The following is a 19,864-nucleotide window of genomic DNA, read 5'->3' on the forward strand; positions in this document are numbered from 1 at the left end:
GGACTTTACTGATGTCTGAATCATCCATAATGACTGTTTTCTGGTCTATCCCAACTGGTGGTGAGGGGTATGGCTGTGTTATTCCTCTAACTACACCATAGGATACTGATTATGCCAAATCTCGAGGAAGGAAATTGAGGACCAGAGTCTGGATCACCTTACTGCAGCCTCTTAGCTCCCAGTCCGCCACTCATACAGCATGAGCTGTTTGTGTCTGCTGCAGTGTGAAATAGGATCTTAGAGTGGGAAATCCTTGCTGACAGCCACAACAGCAAAGTATCAACCCATGCTTCTCCTTCTAGGCCACATCAGTCTATCTGCCCTTCTGCTCTCCCTCCCCACCACTCATGGCCACATTTTCAGCATCTTCATCCATTTCAGGATCTAGCAAGGATTCTTTCTCTCTCCAATTTGAGAGACAGATATTCAGAAGGGAGCTTTCAGAGCTCTGTCCTTGACAGTGCTTGGCAATGAGGCAGCCCAATAACTAACACAGAATGCAGAGAAGAAGCCTTGTCTAGTGGTCAAATCACAGTGCTGAGAATCTCTTGTCCTGGCTTTGCCACAGACTTGCTTCCTGACTGTGAGGAAAATCCCTTAATTACTGGATGCCTCAGCATTAAAATGGGACTAATACCCCCCTCACACACACACACACAGGGATGTCAGAAGACTTCATTCATTAATATTTTCAGAATACTGGGAGAAGCCTCAACTGGAAAATAATCTCAAACTGCAAAGTGGTAGTATTATGACAGGTAGATGCTCCCAAAACAGTCAGGTGGTTAGAAAGCAAAGCAAGTGGAAAGTTGCTCTGAGTCACTGAGCAGCAAGCTGAAAAAGTCAAGGTCAGAGGAGATTCATCAGGAAACTGGGTCAGTACACTGTCTGCTCTCAGTAAGTACACAATTCATTGTACACCATGAGTGAGTGGATTAAGAGATTGGCCTTTTTTTCCTGGGCTAGATGGTGCCTTTAGGCACAGGCCTCTTATGAGAGGAGTCTAAAAGAGCTTGACTTGTTTAGTCTAGCAAAATGAAGGCTGAAAGGGGATACTGTTCTCTAGAAGCACATCAAGGGGTAAACACCAAAAAGAGAGAAGAGCTATTTTAGTTAAGGACAATGTTGGCACACAAAAAAAACAGGGATAAACTGGCCATGAAAAATTTAGGCTGGAAATTGTAACGTTTGTAACTGTTAGTGGAGTGAGGTTGGGAAAATAGGAGCAGTGGGGGCAAACATCCTAACAAGTTCTAAGGTGGGAACTTGATGTGTTTGTAAGCTCCTTGGGAAGGAACCATGCATTGCTTCAGTTCTAGAAGGTACTAATCACTACTTTGGTGCACTTAGGAATAATAATAACTATGTCTGTGTAGTGTAACCTTAATATATTAGTATGTGCAAGGGGGGTGAACTAGTCCTAAAATGGAGCTTGATAAATTTATGAATGGGATTGTATGACAAGTGGCCTGTGCTAGCAGGAAACTGGACTTCATTACCCAGAAAGTCACTTTCATTTCTATGTTCCTAAGTTGAACCACTCCAGAAGTAGACTAAGAGCATTGTGATTGACTTCTTCCCAGCTTGTTCCTAGGAGCAGTTAGGGAAGGGTGGTAATTTACTGCTTGTATATCTCTGCTTTGGGGCCATTAGAAATGGAGGGGCAATGTTCTGCAACAAAATAGAATTTGGAAAGATAGAATTCATGCAGACCAGCGGTAAATTACTAACTTCTGCCAGGGAACAAAGAGTTGCCCTTCTATTTTAAACACCCTCAAATAGGGTGTACAAACAATAAATTACAGTACTACCAGCCAACCACTAACTATACAGGGCTGGGAAGCAGCTCATCCTATGGACCTGTTATTTTATCAGTGGAGTATCATGCACCTTCTTGTGAATCATCAGCTGCTTGCCATGGTTAGAGACAGAATACTGGACTAGATGGACCATTGGATTAGTCCACTATGGCAATTCCTGTGTTCATAAGTTCCCAATGTAAAGTTGAAAAGGTTTAAATTTATAATAGGTCTTAAAAGGTCAGAGGCAGAAATTTCACAGGGAGTATGGCCCTTCTTGAAGGTCCCAGTTTCACTGGTAAGGAGAGACTTGGCAACAGCACTATCAGGGTGCAGACAGATCGATCTTAAAAAGCTCCTCCTGGTCCTCCCACCCAAGCTATCCACCAGAGTGAGGCTATGACTCTAGAAACATAACCGAGTTACTCTTTTGTAGCCTCAGGAATCATGATGTCAACAGTGCCAGACCTTGATTAGTTTTTGGGGGGTTAGAAGATTCATTGTTGGGTGGGAGCTGTGTGAGAATGGAGGGAGAGAGAACTGAGAGGGGGGCTAAGTTAACAGGCTGGTTCTGGTTGCACTTTCATAGTCCCAGACTGCAGAGAGATACCTGATTAATGGACTTTCTGCCTCTTTTGCCTGATAACTGCAGGGAACCATTACTGCCCCCTGAACAGCAGCCGAGAGGGTGCGAGGACCCATGGAGCTGCAATGGTCTCTCGGGCCTATAGGGGTCAGGTGCCTGTGAGGGGGGGGGCGTGTCTTAGCATCTGAGGCGGTTGTGGGGATTGCAGGTATTTTTTAATTATTAATAATGGCAGGTAGAAGGCCTTCTGAGACTAGTTCATACTGAAGAAAGGAATGAACTGAGCTAACAAAATAAAACAATAGGCAGCAAGCCCAGGGTTTTCATTTTTGCAGGGACTCAGAGAACAGGGCTGTTCAGGGGTTATAGTTCTAGGGAGCATTTTAAAATAACTATTAAAAACAACATTTCAGTTCTTTGAAACTACCCAGTTTGTGCATGTTTTTTTGTGCCTGTGTGGGCTCATGATATGGTTAACATGATGACATTCCTCCATCCTCACTACTCCCCTGTTTGTGCCCTTCACTTATTGTCTCTGGTCTTTAATTAGACTTTACACAAATTGGGACGGTGACAATGTCTTCCTATATATTTGTACAGTTCCTACCACAATGGGGCCCTGATCCAGCCTGAGACCTTTAGACACTACCATCATAGTAAATCAATTAACTCAAATGATGATCTATGCCCTGTCTTGAGCAACATGTGTTCATCAGCTTCACAACAAACAGACACAATGGATGGATCCTTGTGAATGGCATTGATGTAGTTCAGTCACAAATTGCTAGGAGAGGTGCAAAAATTCCTTGGATGAAATTACATGACCTGAGTAATGCAGGAAGTGAGACTTGATGACCACAGTGGTGCCTTCTGGCATTAAAATCTACGAATCTCTGAAGTGGTTGAAACATCAAAAGTCGTTTCCTTTGCTTTGGGGACCATGAGTTGGCTGAGCTATCTGATCCGAACCAGTTCACCCATCACCACTATTTGAAGCAGCAGAATTACACAGTTAACTCCCTTTTAATCCCATGGGGCAGTCCTTACTCTGACAAAACTCCCATTGACTTGCAATTGAATGTAGCCGTGTGGAATATCTGTTTGCTCTCTTTTTGGATTTGCCACATAACATCTGTGTTGAATTTTACAAGTTCCCCATATTTAATAGCCCAAAAGAAATCCTCAATACACTACAAATTAAGAACAAATACATACTGTACATCATTCAGATACATCCCTCATCCTGTGGCTTTGCAATGCTTTGGAATTCATTGGCTGCAATGGAAATACTGCCTGAGTAAGGGCTTCAGGATCACAACTGTTGTCAATAACTGGAGTCACCAAATATACTCCCCATGCATGGATTCTAAATATCTAAGACAGGTTTCTTGCTATACTCCCCATGCATGGATTCTAAATATCTCAGACAAGTTTCCTACAACTTGATGGGGATATTAAAAAATTAAATATTAATATTAAAATCTCCAGACAGTTTAGTGAGACTGAAAAACTAGATCCAAAATTGTTTCTATTTGAAGACTGTAACACAATATGAGTTTCACAAATCTATGCCACATATAACGGAGACAGCCCTGATTGTGCTCCCACTGAGCTCAGTGGGGGACTTTTGCTATTGACCTCAACAGGAGATGACATGAAATGTCTTAATTTTAGCTTTTTTGACACTTAGAAATGCAGAGAGGAAAGAATTATTCTACAATCCATAAGGTTCTGACACTAAGAACAGTGTAGCTGAGTAGCAAAGGAAACAATACACTGTAATTTTTCAAGTGTTTTGTATACACTGACCATTCACCCAAATCAAATGTCAGCATGTCCAGTGGTAGCTCCAAAAAATTTGCCTTAGATAATATCTTGGGTAACTTAATAACTTACTCAGTACATGGAGTATTCAAGGTATTATCTCTTCAACGGGTATTGAGATGTACAAGAGAACACTGCATATATTAAGGTACAATTGCAAACTTTTAAGGGTGACCAATTTATTTATTTTTATATTGTATTAACTAATTATGGAATGATTAATGATTATGGATCACTTGATGATTACCTGTTCTGTTCGTTCTTTCTGGGGCACCTGGCATTGGCTACTGACAGAAGACAGGATACTGGGCTAGATGGACTTTTGGTCTGACCCAGTATGGCCATTCTTATGTTCTTATTATTAAATTATTGGCATGTCATTGTCTCATTGATAGTGCTGCCCACATTTCAATGTCAAGGTTGACCTTATGAGAAAAGTATACTGACTCTTTAGTTAGAAGTTATGGAACCCAATCCTCCTCAGGTCAGCTGGACAAATACTGCAAAAGAGAGTTCAAAGGTTATTTTTTCCAACAAACCTCTGTATGTTCACTTTGGACAGTGTTTGTTTGTTGTCTGTGAATATTCAGATGAGTGGTGGTGTTCATGGAAAATGAAAGCCTTGTGTTTGTGTATGACAGTTCATGGCAGAAACATTTGTGTGAGCATCTTGCAAGCTCTTTCAAAAGTTTGTCATCCAGTCAGAGAGTAGAAACTATAGCATGTGACTAAGTTATCCAATCAAACACCATTACAAATATTTTGCATAACAAAGATGAATAATTCCTGAACAGCCAATATTCTCCTGATTTAGCTATGAGGCAGTGTGGATCTGGCCCTGGACCAGGGGTGCTGGAACAATTTGTATAGTGGGGGTGCTGAGAGCCATTGAACCAAACCGTAAACCCTGTATATGATGGAAACCACGTCAAGTCAGGGGGTTCTGCAGCACTCCCAGCTCCCCTAGTTCCAGCATCTATGCCTGGACTGGAACTCAAGACACCTGATTTTGCTTCCCAGCTGTGCAGCCTTGGGCAACTCACTTGACCACCCTCTGCTTCTGTTAACCTTCCTTGCCCTTGTCTATTTACATTGTAAATGCTTTGTCATTCCCAATGTGTTTGTACAGTGACTAGGGGCCCTGATCTTGGGTGGGGCCTATTGCTAACCAAATACTAAATCAAATGTTTTCAGTAATTAAAGCTTTTGTACAAATCATGGTTTGATTGGAGATAATTTGTGTACAGAAAAAAAAAGATTAAATTTGTCAAATTATTCATTATTCATGTGAGCAGTCCTACCCACATGAATGACAATGGGCAGGAGTGGACCCTAAATCCTAAAAATCCCTGTATACATAATCTAAGGGAAAATTTCCCTTCTAAATAAATACATAGTTCACCAAACTAACCAGCAGAGAGCAGCACTACTTAAGTTTGGGTTCATCTTGACAAATGTTAGTTATTGGCTTACTGTGCATAAAACTGTAATGTACTGTACATTAAATGTATGACTGTTACTGTAGTCACTAATGATTCACTGCCAATGCATTTTAATGTAAACGCAACACCAAAATGAAATGTATTTGAATGATTTACATATTTGTTTTTAATTTGCGTACGTTGAGGGTTTCTTTTGGGCTGTGATATATGGGGAACTTGTAAAAATTCAACACAGATGTTGTATAATTTCAAACAGAGAATTTAATTACGTGTCTTTAACAAAGAACTCATTCAATTAAATATTTCCCTCTCGCCACCTAAAATGGTATTTCACCCAGCCAGCAGATTCAGAATTAAATCAGCCAACCTGCAGAGATCATTTCATGCAAATGAGAATACCTTTATCTGAGAGCCATTATTTTTGGTAGAAAAATAATTGACTATCCCTTTTACAAGGCAGCTCAGGGGGCAACCAGTGGGCTGTTGACAGGGGAGTTTGAGAAGGAGAGCAAGAGATCTCGCTGCGGAACAGGCTACCAGAGTACTAGCTGTTGGTGTGAGTGAATTTGCTCAGCTGTTTGAATTTTAATTTTGATTCTGATTTCAGGTGACTTCAGTTTCAGTTACAGCTGCTGTGGCAGTTGGGACTGAGTGCCTGACCTTGTTCCCTTGATTGTTCCCTTGACTGCCTTTGATTGGCCTTCCCCAGTGTGATTCACGAGGGGGTGGGACTAACCTAGGCAAGCAGGCTTTAAAAGCCAGAGGCACAGTGACCAGGGGAGCGAAGCAGACAGGGCACTGCAGGCAGGAGAATTTGAGAGAGAATTTGACAGAGGGAGGCCTATGATGGTTAGGAAGACCCACAACACCTGTGCCAGCACTGCTTCTGTCTCCTCCACCTGCACCTGAAGCCAGACAGTGTGCCTGAGCCTGGATGCTTCTACTCAGATCCTGGTGTGGTTTTGCAAAGACTGTGATTTGCAATTCCCACTTACTGATATCCAGGCTGGGGGGACCATCCAATGTGAAAGGTGCCTTCTGGTGAAATCCCTCAGGCAGCAGGTGGGGGAGCTACAGCAGGAGATGGCTAGGTTGAGGAGCATCCAAAACCATGAGCAATTCCTGGACAGTATCCATGTGGAGACAGTTAAGGTAGCTGTCCCAGTACATAGGACTGCTGACACACCACTGGTGGAGGAGGAGATGGCTCAGGGTGGACACTGGCAACTGGTTACTTCTGGCAGCAGGCAGTGCTCTACCCCGCTCCAAACCCTCCCATCATGGTGATAGGTAACTGTTATGCTCTTCGTGATATAGGAGAGAAGGAATCACCCCCTTCAGTAGAGGAGAAGAAGCCTTGTACACCTAAGGCTGGGAAATCTGCTGCCACCACTACGAATAGGAAACGTAGGGTAGTGGTGGTCGGAGACTCTCTTCTGAGGGGGACAGAGGTGCCCATCTATTACCCTGACATTTCATCTCGAGAGGTATGCTGCCTGCCGGGGGCCAGTATCTGAGACGTTATGGAGGCATTGTCGAGGATTATCCAGCCCTCTGACTACTACCCCATGCTACATCCATGTGAGCACAAACGATACTGCGAGGTGTGACATTGAGTGGATCAAAAGTGACTATAGGGCTATATAGATGCCTATACACAAATGCAAGAAGTATGGGTAATAAGCAGGAAGAACTGGAAGTTCTAATAAATAAATACAACTATGACATTGTTGGCATCACCAAAACTTGGTGGGATAATACATATGGTTGGAATGTTGGTGTGGATGGGAACAGCTTGCTCAGAAAGGATAGACAGGGGGAAAAGGGAGGAGGTGTTGTCTTATATATTAAAAATGTACACACTTGGACTGAGGTGGAGATGGACATAGGAGACGGAAGTGTTGAGAGTCTCTGGATTAGGCTAAAAGGGGTGGAAACAAGGGTGATATCGTGCTAGGAGTCTACTACAGGCCACCTAACCAGGTGAAAGAGGTGGATGAAGCTTTTTTTAAACAACTAACAAAATCATCCAAAGCCCAAGATTTGGTGGTGATGGGGGAATTCAACTATCCAGATACATATTGGGAAAATAACACAGAGGGGCACAGACCATCCAATAAGTTCTTGGTCTGCATTGCAGACAACTTGTTATTACAGAAGGTTGAAAAAGCTACTAGTGGGGAAGCTGTTCTAGATTTGATTTTAACAAATAAGGAGGAACTTGTTGAGAATTTGAAAGTAGAAGGCAGCTTGGGTGAAAGTGATCATGAAATCAGAGTTCACAATTCTAAGGAAGGGTAGAAGGGAGTACAGCAAAATAGAGACAATGGATTTCAGGAAGGCGGATTTTGGTAAGCTCAGGGAGCTGATACATAAGGTCCCATGGGAATCAAGACTGAGGAGAAAAACAACTGAGGAGAGTTGGCAGTTTTTCAAAGGGACACTACTAAGGGCCAAAAGCAAGCTATTCCGATGGGTAGGAAAGATAGAAAGTGTGGCAAAAGACCACCTTGGCTTAAACGTGGATCTTGCATGATCTAAAAAATAAAAAGGAGTCATATAAAAATGGAAACTAGGTCAGATTACAAAGGTGAATATAGGCAAACAACACAGGAACGCAGGGAGAAGACTAGAAAGGCAAAGGCACAAAATGAGCTCAACCAGCTACAGGAATAAAGGGAAACAAGAAGACTTTTTATCAATACATTAGAAGGAAGAGGAAGACAAGGACAGCGGTAGGCCCACTGCTCAGTGAGGAGGAGAAACAGTAACAGGAAACTTGAAATGGCAGAGATGCCTAATGATTTCTTTGTTTCGGTCTTCACCGAGAGTATGAAGGAATGCCGATCATAGTGAATGCTAATGGGAAGTGGGTAGGGTTAAAAATCACTTAGAAAAGTTAGATGCCGCAAGTCACCGGGGCCTGATGAAATGCATCCTAGAATACTCAAGGAGCTAACAGAGGAGGTATCTGAGCCTCTAGCTATTATCTTTGGAAAATCATGGGAGACAGGAGAGATTTCAGAAGATTGGAAAAAGGGCAAATATAGTGCCCATCTATAAAGAGAGAAATAAACAACCCAGGAAACTATGGTTTAACTTCTGTGCCAGGGAAGATACTGGAGCAAGTAATTAAGGAAATCATCTGCAAACACTTGGAAGGTGGTAAGGTGATAGGGAATACAGCATGGATTTGTAAAAACAAATCACATCAAAACAAATCTAATAGCTTTCTTTGGTAGGATAACGAGTCTTGTGGATAAGGGAGAAGTGGTGGATGTGGTATACCTAGACTTTAGTAAGGCATTTGATACGGTCTCGCATGATTCTTATCAATAAACTAGGCAAATACAAGTTAGATGGGGCTACTATAAGGTGGGAGCTAACTGGCTGGATAACCGTACTCAGAGAGTAGTTATTAATGGCTCCCAATTCTGCCTGGAAAGGTATTATAACAAGTGGAGTTCCGCAGGGGTCTGTTTTGGGACCGGCTCTGTTCAATATCTTCATCAACAACTTAGATATTGGCATAGAAAGTACGCTTATTAAGTTTGCAGATGATACCAACCTGGGAGGGATTGCAACTGCTTTGGAGGATTAGGGTCATAATTCACAATGATCTGGACAAATTGGAGAAATGGTCTGAGGTAAACAGGATGAATTTAACAAAAACAAATGCAAAGTGCTCCAGTTAGGAAGGAATAATCAGTTTCACACATACAGAATGGGAAGAGGACTGTCTAGGAAGGAGTATGCAGAAAGGATCTAGGGGTTATAGTGGACCACAAGCTAAATATGAGTCAACAGTGTGATGCTGTTGCAAAAAAGCAAATGTGATTCTGGATGCATTAACAGGTGTTTTTGCGAGCCAGACACGAGAAGTCATTCTTCCGCTCTACTCTGCACTGGGTTAGGCCTCAACTGGAGTATGTGTTTCAGTTCTGGCACCGCATTTCAAGAAAGATGTGGAGAAATTGGAGGGGTCCAGAGGAAGAGCAACAAGAATAACTAAAGGTCTTGAGAGCATGACCTATGAAGGAAGGCTGAAAGAATTGAGTTGGTTTTAGTTTGGAAAAGAAAGACTGAGAAGGGACATGATAGCAGTTTTCAGGTATTTAAAAGGATGTCATAGAGAGGAGGGAGAAAACTTGTTCACCTTAGCCTCTAAGGCTAGAACAAGAAGCAATGGCTTAAACTGCAGCAAGGGAGGTTTGGTTCGGACATTAGGAAAAAGTTCCTAACTGTCAGCGTGGTTGAACACTGAAATAAATTGTCTAGGGATGTTGTGGAATCTCCATCTCTGGAGATATTTAAGAGTAGGTTAGATAAATGTCTATCCGAATGGTCTAGACAGTATTTGGTCCTGCCATGAGGGCAGGGGACTGGACTCGATGACCTCTCGAGGTCCCTTCCAGCCCTAGAATCTATGAATCATGAGGTTTTTTTCAGTCTAGCATTACTCCAGCTCATCTTTTTCTGGCGACCACTGCTCTATTGTATTGGATTTAAGCAGTTCTCCTGTTTTAAGCAAGTTGACCGACATGGCTGTGGTGAGGATAACCAGGAGAGCAAGGAGACTCTTCTTATCCATGACATCATGGCGATTATCCCTCAGATTGTAGTCCTTCCTCATCACCCCTTCTGCTACCTCCAGTGGAGGGACCAGCTTCAAGTGAGCTCCTTAGGCTGTCCTGAGCATGGCACCTACTCCTTGCTCATGATCCCTGGGCAACAAGCATCCCCAAATCAGGTAGGGAAGATACAAGGTCATAACTCACCCTACCTCATCTCCACACTGGCCAGCAGAGATAGCTGGTCATGGAGAGGAGGTCATGCTGTGCCCTACTATGATGTGATACAGCCAATGTAGTCCCCTGCTGTTCTGAGAAGATTAGGCATGTAGTATCTTTCAGTGTTCTCATTAAGGTAGAGCATATCTGCACTACACCCTACTCAAGACTGTGCCTAGATGGCATAATCTGGCCCTCAGTAAATCTGATGTCCTGTACTAGAGAGATCATAGGATGTGTTCTCTTGGGAAAATATTCCAACTGGTGATGGATCATGTTTTAAGGTGGCATTTTTTGCAGTGGTATCTTGTAAGTGAAAGTGAGTCATGAATGGCTGTACAGGAGAATTTCTGCACATGCAATATTTGTACCACAATGGATTTTTCCAATTCTTGTTCCAATCTCTGTTAGTTTAACATTGTGCCTCTAATGAGAGCTCATCAAAAGTGATGCCATGGGCTGAAAATAAAAATTGGATTCATAGCTCATACTCCATCAAAGAGCAAGAAGTAAAAAAGTAAAAATCTTGCCCCAGCCCCCTCTACCTAATTAAAGAGCCATCCGGTGGGCCATAATGTAAAGCACAACCAAGTAAAATGAAAACAAACATGGAAATCTTTACTGTATATACTGTAAAACCTTATTTCTTTCTTCATTTGACCCCTGGGAATTGCCTTAGCTTTGAGCACATCTGGTTCCTTGGTAAATGCATTACTACAAGTTAGAACTAGGTGAGTTCTGCAACACATTTTCCATGAGTATTCTTTTTCCTATTTAAATGAAATGGTTTTGAATGAGCTCATGTTCCTGTAGTGCTAGCTTTCTTGTGAATATTCTAGCAATCACGTGAATAAGTAGGAAAGTTTCACATCAAAATAGCAGGTTTTAATTAAATGTTGCTGAAGTTTGAATTTTAAATTCACTTTTTGTGAGTATTCAAGGAGTTATGCTCATCCAGGTAGGGAAGAGGAGCAATACTATGTGTGCAGATAAAACACGGCAAATTACAAATATCCAGTGCTGACAGTGAACGGCATGCAGAAGATTTGCAGATCAAGAGCCAGCCGTTGATTATCTGGGGAATAAATCTGAATAACAAATCAATCTAAGAGAATCCGAGCCTATTCATGGACAACTTGCAAAACAGAATTTCATTGAATAAATGGTTTATTACAAACAAGTTCTGCTGCCAATAATTCTCCTCCCAGGTCCACAGATGTGCATGACAATGGAGGTAATCTGGTGTCATGAGTAGAGCAGGGGACTGGGACTCAAAATTCCTGGGGTTTCATGGTGATCTACCATTCAGCTAACGTAGAATGCAATAACACAGGGAGTAGACCAAAGGGCTACTGCCAACCCAGGGCCATTGTGTTCTTGTGGCTGGCTGCCTATGTGAGCATAGACTAAGACTGAGAAAACAACTTCATAAGGTTCTTCTGGCCTAAGGTTAACTGAATGATCTTGAGTGATAAGTTACTGTTCAAGTAATTTGTTCTGGTTGTTTGACTTCAAATGTGGCAGCTCAGTAATGTATTGTCTCTCACAATGTAGAGAAACTTCATTATGTATACCCAGACACAGGGGTGCTGAGAGCCACTGAACCAAGCTTTAAACTCTATATATGATGGAAACAGCTTCAAGCCTGGGGGTGCTGCTGCACTCCCCAGCACCCCTAGTTGTAGCACCTATGCACAGACAATATGTATAAACAGCTTCTGCTTCATTTCCATATTACATGCAACTCATTCTTTTCTACCTTAACAATATCCTCATCCTCTTTTTCCCCACCCTCTTTCCTCCACCATTGTATCTTCAGCCACTGGAATGGGACATTGCAGGGCATGCATGTACAGATGGGGCTTGAATCTGCACAGCACAGCGGAAGCATGTTGCAAATAGAAACTCAAGCTAAAAAGTGGTAAGTGTTGAGGCAGGACAGGGAGTGCAAAGGAACCTGCAATAACGAGCACTTTTGCACAGCAGACCAAGTTGAAAGGCCTAAGGGAGACACAAAGTTAAGCACCTCATTAGCCTGAGGACAAGAATGCTTATGGTGTGTCACCTCAAATGCACCCATTCTCTACTCATACTTCATCTCTCTTTTTTAATGAAACTATTGAGAGTAATGGAGCCAGCACACAAGGAGCCTGAGATTTATTTCTGAACAGTGCAGGGAACTATGCCTAACACTCAGCCTGATTTGTGCATAGCATTCATTTCCATATTGCATAGCCTTGGCTCACACTTGCTCTGGAGTTCAACAGTCTTTTGTTCTATCTAATCTAATCTATCTATCTGTGTATTCATATGGCCTCCATTACCATGACATCTGAGTCCCTCGCAACCATTAATGTATTTATTCTCTCAACACCTCTCTGAGATAGGGAAATGTTATTAGGCATATGCTAGTACTGTATGCCATGTCAGATCAAGGCAAGGATGACATGTTTATATTCTCATTATAAATCTAAGCCATAGCTTCAGCACCCCAAATATGCATTCAGTTGTAATACAGACCCTGTTTACCTCACTGCAGACTTGTTCCTCATCAACCTGCAGAGTCATAAAAACATAACAAAAGAATGGCCATACTGGGTCAAACCAATGGTCCCTCTAGCCCAGAGTCTTGTCTCTGACAGTGTTCAGTGCTAGTTGGAGGTTTAGAGACATCTGGAGCATGAGGTGATATCCCTGACCATCTTTGCTAATAGCCATTCATCCATCAACCTATCCTCCATGAAATATACCCCATAGAAGAAGAACACAAGCTCTGCCCTGGGCATGGAGATCAGATGAAATGAGCAATTTGTGATGCTTATAGCAGCCGATTATTTGACCAAGCACTGTTTCTTGGATATGCATCTCATACAAGATATATTTTTCTCCATATCACAGTGCATTTCCTCATTATTTGATACATCTGGAGGACTAATAGCAGTGATGCATGTATCACAGCAATATCATGTATGGCACCCGTGATTCTCACTAAAATATATATCATGGTCTTCCAGCATTCAGTAAATGTTTGACAACATATGAAATGTGTATGATTTCTGTTTGTGAATGCCAACCAGGATATTACATGTCATTAGTTAGCTGTGGCCTGGCAAGCGGCGCCTGCTAAATGGTAAATACATTTCTTTTCCATTCACTGACATGCCTGGCACATGTAACTGAATGTGGCAGGAAACTGTTACATTGCTGATGGTATGTATTGTACTTGTGGGTCCTGACTTACATAGGGCTCGACTGTTCTTCAGACTGCTACCCTCTTTCTTGCTTGCTGTGGTGTGAATGTTGTAGGGAGCAACCCCATGTTAACATGTCATGAGTGTGTCTCTGAGCAGTGTTGTGAGAAACTTTCTCTAGAAGTTGAGAATGAGATATACAGATGCATAGTGACATCTTCTATGAGTTGGCAACCAGTTTTGGAAGGCATGGAAAGATACATTCCTCAGGGATTGTTTTCTCTGTGACCTTAGTGTCAGGAAAGCAATACATAAGTATAGACCATATGACCACCTATGCAGCTGTCTAGTATCCCTTAATAAGTAGAGGATGCTGGGCAAGAATTAAATCCACCTAACAGTTAGAATGTCTTTTCTGAGAGAGACTGTTTCTCCCCCACCCCGCCCCCAGAAATTTCAAGACAGCAGAATCTCTGTTAGTGGTACCTTAGCTAAAAATTGCCCCTTTGTAATTGAACCATGTCCCCCTTTGGAGACCAGCTAGATAAAATATGGCAGGGTCATGTAGTGCAGCTTGGCCGCATTTCGTCCCTCAGGAGGGCTGTGGGGTATCCCACCGCCTCGGTCTAGTTTGCCAGCCGATGGCTCTGCGGTCATGGGGAACAATGCACACTCGGTTAGGGGGCTCAGGCCCTTGGAGTGGCACTGAGTCAATAGTCAGATGGCGGCCCAGGCCCTAGGTCAGGGCGGGGCAGCCAGCAAACAGTCAGAGCCTCAGGCCTTTAAGTGGGGACTGAATCAGGAGTCCAAATAGCAGCCCAGGCCCTGGGTCAGGGCGGGGCAACAAGCAAATAGTCAGGGACTCAGGCCTTTCAGCAGGGGTTGAGTCACTAGTTCAATAATAGCCCAGGCCCTAGGTCAGGGATGGGCAGCAAACAAACAGTCAGGGACTCAGGCCCTTGGACAGGGGCTGAGTCAGCAGTTCACTAATAGCCCAGGCCCTAGGTCAGGGCGGGGCAGCGAACAAACAGTCAAGGACTCAGGCCTTTAAGCAGGTACTGAGTCAGTAGCTCAAAAGTGGAAGGTCCTAGCCTCTCCAGGCCAGGGAGAAGGGGGAGTCTGCCACCCAAGGAGGGGGTGGCAGGAGGGACGCAGGCCCTCCCACTCCACTGCGTCCCAGCCCGGAGCCCTAGCAGCAGCAGAAACTCACTGCTGTCAGTGGGAATCCTGGCCGCAACACACTGACATAGGCTCTGGCAGTGTTGCAGCCAGACTGGGGTCGGCTGCGCCCGGGCTACTTCCGCACTCCCCCTCACAGGGTACCTGAGTCGAGGTAGCGTCGCCGGCAGTCTCGAACACCATCGATTCCTTTGGGTAAGTAGCGGATGGTAGGCTCGGCTCCTCCTCGGGGTAGTGGGCAAGAGGCAGGCTCAGCTCCTCCTCAGGATAGTGGGCAAGAGGCAGGCTTGGCTCCTCCTCGGGGTAGCGGGGAAAAGGCAGGCTCGGCCAGTCCTCCTTGGGGTAACGAGCGCGGGGTAGTCTCAGCCAGTCCTTCTTAGGGTAACAAGCGCAGGGTAGGTTTGGCCAGTCCTCCCTGGGTAATGAGCTAGGGGTAGGCTCGGCTAGCCCGCTGTGACCTCAGGTCGGCCGTGGCCTTCTGCTGTCTCTCCTGAGGGAGCTCAGTTGCAGACATCTGGCCTTTCCGGTGGCTGGTTCCCAACTGAGCTCTGCCGGTGCGCTTTTATACTTCCAGGTCTGCACCGTGACCTCTGAGGGGCGGGCTCAGGGCCCAGTGACTCTGCCCACTTGGATGTTAGGGGAGGGTCATCCCTCAGCAGGGCTGTGGGGTATCCCACCACCTTGCTACAGGTTGTGTTTGGAGGATAGGAGCATCAAGGGAACCACACAAAAAGCTACCTTTCCTACCAGATAACTTGACATATCTGCTAATCCACCTTGTGAATTTCCCATAAGGATATGGCCCTCTGTTATCAAACAGTATAGGGATGTTAGTTAGCCAATGGTGGTTGTGTTTTTACCTACATATCTAAACAGGAAATGTCACGTAAAATGGAAGTTCAGGCACATTGCTCCCCTATGCCAGCTTCTTGACTAGCAGAAATGAAGAGCAATTTTAAGAGTTGGGTTTTGGTGTACTGTGGAGACTCTCTGCTTGAAATAATAGCAGCCAAGTTTGGTGACTTGGAATACAGTGTGGTGAACACTGGTTTCCAGCTCTGTGCACACGTGAGGGGTGCAAGCCATTGTGTCTATCGGTTGTACAGCAAATCTGGTAAACCTATGAAATTACAAAGTGTTCTCCTTGAAAAACAGAATTGCATAATATGTTGTTTTACTACTGCACGTAGTAAAAAATCATTCTTAGGTCCCAAAGCCAGAAAAAACAACACATGAAAGGACAAACTGACTACAAGTTCACTGCTTTGGATATAAAAAGGTATCTGGCAGGATGCTGTCATTTTTAGTCCATGTGTTTTTCATTTGAATTAGTTCATGTAAGGTTATTTCAAGGGGAGAAAAAATAATGTGATAAATCTCCTTAGGAATTAGAGCTGTGCGAGCTTGGGAAACTTGCTGGGCAAGCCAGCTTGTTTGGTCCACCAAATTCAAAGGGCTCAAGAGCCTAATGAGAGCTTAATTAAAATCAATGTGAAAAAATTGAGCACTTTAAAAGTATTGTTTGAGAGATCGCAAAAACTCAGGCCACACAAAGTTGCTCATTTATTGCTTTGAAATTTTGTTCTGTTAACATTTTTTCTCTTCATCTGTAGGCCCCTCTTGCTATCTCTTCTGTCTCCATATAAAAGGAAACACACCCATGAAAGTGCTGTTTGGAGAGGCTTCATCAAGGCTTCTTTCATCTCCTCTTCTCTTTCCTCAGTTCCCCTGTTGCTGTTAGAAACAGGATTTAAGTGATAATGTCAGACTTAGGTGCTCTTCCCCTCTCAGAAATCTATGGAAGTCTTTCCATGGATTTCAACAGGCTTTGAATCAGGCCCACTAGCGTCATCTCCTGAGAGGTGCTGAGCACCCAGAAGTCCCACTGAAGTCAGTAGAAGTTCAAGGTGCTCCACATCTTTCAGGATCAGGCTCTATGTAGAGATTTTCCCTTGCCATTCAAGATTTGGGCTTCCCTTCCACTCAGTAAACCTAACCCTCTTGTTCCAAACGAGTTCCCTGTCTAGTGACTTGTTTTGAATCTGACTATTTATCTTTCACATCAGCAATTCCCTTAGTACATCTGTTTGGAGAAATTCAAACTCTTATAAACTCAGTGACACAGCTGTGGGGGGTTGTTTTGTGTACTAGTATTCACGGCAGGCCTGACTGTGCTCCTACAATAGACCAGTGTAAATAGAGAGTAATTCAGTGGGAGCCAGTGGAGTTACACCAGTGTTAACAACATAAGCCTGACTAGAGTCAGATCTTAAGAGAACAACATGTGGAATGGTATCACACAGAGAACACAACAGTCCCTTGAGAGGTATTACTGTCTGTAGGCTTCCGACTGGACCTCCAGTCGTCTTCAATTAATTCGATATCTATTTTTGCATGTAACAACTGTATCAGAGATAGACCAAAAATGTTTATGATCTGTGAACAAATGACTCGTTGTTTGCTTGTTTGTTTCTTTTTTCTTTGGCAAGAGAAGCTAAAATAAAATATAAAAATGCCGCCTGGGGTAGGGAAAAAAGCCACTTCCTGGAAAGTTTAATCCTGAACGCAGAACGTTGTGAACATAGTTTTGTGCTATTATAACTTTATTTTGTAAACTGAGTCGAAACAACAAGCTGACAGATGACATCCAGTGCTCAACTCCTTTACTCCTAAATGAAGCTGTTCTAATTAGAGATTGAATCAGCCAGACCAATAGGTGTCAGATGCCTCTGAAGGTTGATGACTTTGCCTCTCCATGGATAGTTTTTTGAATCAACCTTCTGGACAGCACAGCAGAGCTCTGTTCTTGGAAATCATTCTCTGAGAAACCATAATGAAAGCAGAACTTCCACAACAGGAGGCTGGCCCAGCCAGAATGCTTACTGACTGCAGGATGATGCCAGTCACAGAAATACTACTTTTTGTTCTTGTTCGAAAGTGTTACGCTGACCTGGAATCTTTAACATCCCATTGTCCCGCGAAGGATTTCCTTTTCTTCATGGTGAATTCCAGTGAATAACCATGAGTCTGCTTCTCTACTTACTTACATCCATTTTACACTGCTGTAAAGTCCATTACAGTCAATGGGGTTCACTTGAAACTTACAGCACTGTGACTGAGAGATGCATTTGGCCCACTGAATTCCTGTAAAAAAGATACTTTCTTCATGTAAGGCCAGTAGAACATTAAAGCTCCAGTATTACATATAAATGTAACATTTTATTGTTTATATGTAGTGCTCTCTCTCCTGCTGCTGTGTACCAAGTTAGATTCCTTCACTTCCTGTCCCCCCCGACTGATGGATTTGAAGAGAGGTTTCCCACCTCTTAGAAGAGAGCTCTAACCACTGGGCTGTGGGATACTCTGATGTGTCTCTGCCTCAATCTCTCCTGTTGAAATTGTTACACTTTGGATAAATAATTAAAAATAATCAAAGCAGGGGGACTGGATCCCAGGTCTCTCACCTCCCAGGTGGGTTCTCTCTCTTTCTACTCCAATGACTTTGTAGAGGAGACAATATCTTCCTCCTTAAGCAACAATACCAGATGCAGGGGGGCTTGCTACTTAGCTCTGAGTCAATACTACGTGTTGTTTACCCTACTTTTCCCTTTCCCAAATACTATTAATCAAAATATTTGTAAATACAATATTTGTTTCCAGAGGGGGAAAATAGCCACCCACAGCTGAGACTTTCATTGTACATAAAACTTTCAGGGGTTGAGTGGATGGTGGGTTTTTTCCATTGTTTTTGTTACTAGCCTTCTTTTTTAAGCAAAGCTGTTGTGTTTTATGTAAGGCTCAGCTGAGGAAATCCAGCCAGCCTGCCGCTCTTCGGAGAGATCAGTCACATACTCCCATCAGTTCAGGGTAACTAACGGCAGTCTTATTGTATTTCTTAAACAATAAACAATGACTCCATCTCTTTTTGAATTGCATCTGAAAACAAATCTTTTCTCCTTTGCCTATAATTCTTCATTCCTCTCTCTCTCCCTTTCCCTCTATTATTTATTATTTAACTCCATGAAGATGCTATACCAAGTGAGACCCAGAGTATGGTGACGCACATAGTCGCTGACAGTGTGAATCATTGCAGAATATGATCAGAAGGGCCAAAATTCACTCTCAGTTATACCTCGATCCACCATATTTCTTTGGAAATACACAGAATCTGATAACTTTGTACTGGCCTCTTAAGTATGCAGGGTGTGATGGGCTGAAGCTCTTGTGGAGCCAGAAGTTGAGAGGAAAAAGAGTTCATTGACAACATGGGCTGTCAATCATCCAGAGAAACATGGGAGGGGCTTCCCTTGCATACAAAGAGTTCCGTTCAGGGAAGCCTTCTATAAAACTCCCTGACTTCCAGCCAGCAGTCTGAGTTGCAGGAGGAAGGATCACCTGGAGGAACCTGGGCCTGTTGGAGTTAAGTTATAGAAATAATTCTTTCTTTCTTTCTTTCTTTTACTCTCACTATCTTTCTTCTTGGTAGTTTTTTAAAACCCCTTCACACCGGTTCTGCCTGCTATATTGGACAATCTTGCTGCTGTATTCTGTCACACTGGGATTCCTTGTTGACCAGATTATGGAGGATAACTCGGACATGAAAGATGCTTTATAAGGCCCAGAGTTAGCAGGCTTAGAGTGTTGGAACTCTGCTTCCACCTATGGGACAAAAGGCAAAAGCTAGCTCTGGTTGGCTTAATTTACATATAATAATTTCCCCCAGTGCATGACCGTACAGTTTTTCAGTTGTATCATTTGGAGTTTGGTTGTGTTCTGCTTTGGGCCATTATATTAAATGGTGCATTTAAATGTATTTGTGTAAAAGAGGGGAAATTATGAGAGAGAGAATTTTGGGAAAGGGGTTCACACTAAACTAAAAGGCAGTGGATTCTGGCTATGGCAGACGTAGAGAGGAAGTGTACTGTGAAAAATTAGTATACAGCAATCCTGCGGATTTCCCATTCAGTGATCTGGAACATTGTGCAGAGCAAAGTGCATTTTGCAGACCAGGATAGAAGCAGCACAGACTTGACTCTGAAGGACCAAATTCTGC

The sequence above is a fragment of the Chelonoidis abingdonii genome, chromosome 4 (genome assembly GCF_003597395.2).
Source record: "Chelonoidis abingdonii isolate Lonesome George chromosome 4, CheloAbing_2.0, whole genome shotgun sequence".
Lineage (NCBI taxonomy): Eukaryota > Metazoa > Chordata > Testudines > Testudinidae > Chelonoidis > Chelonoidis abingdonii.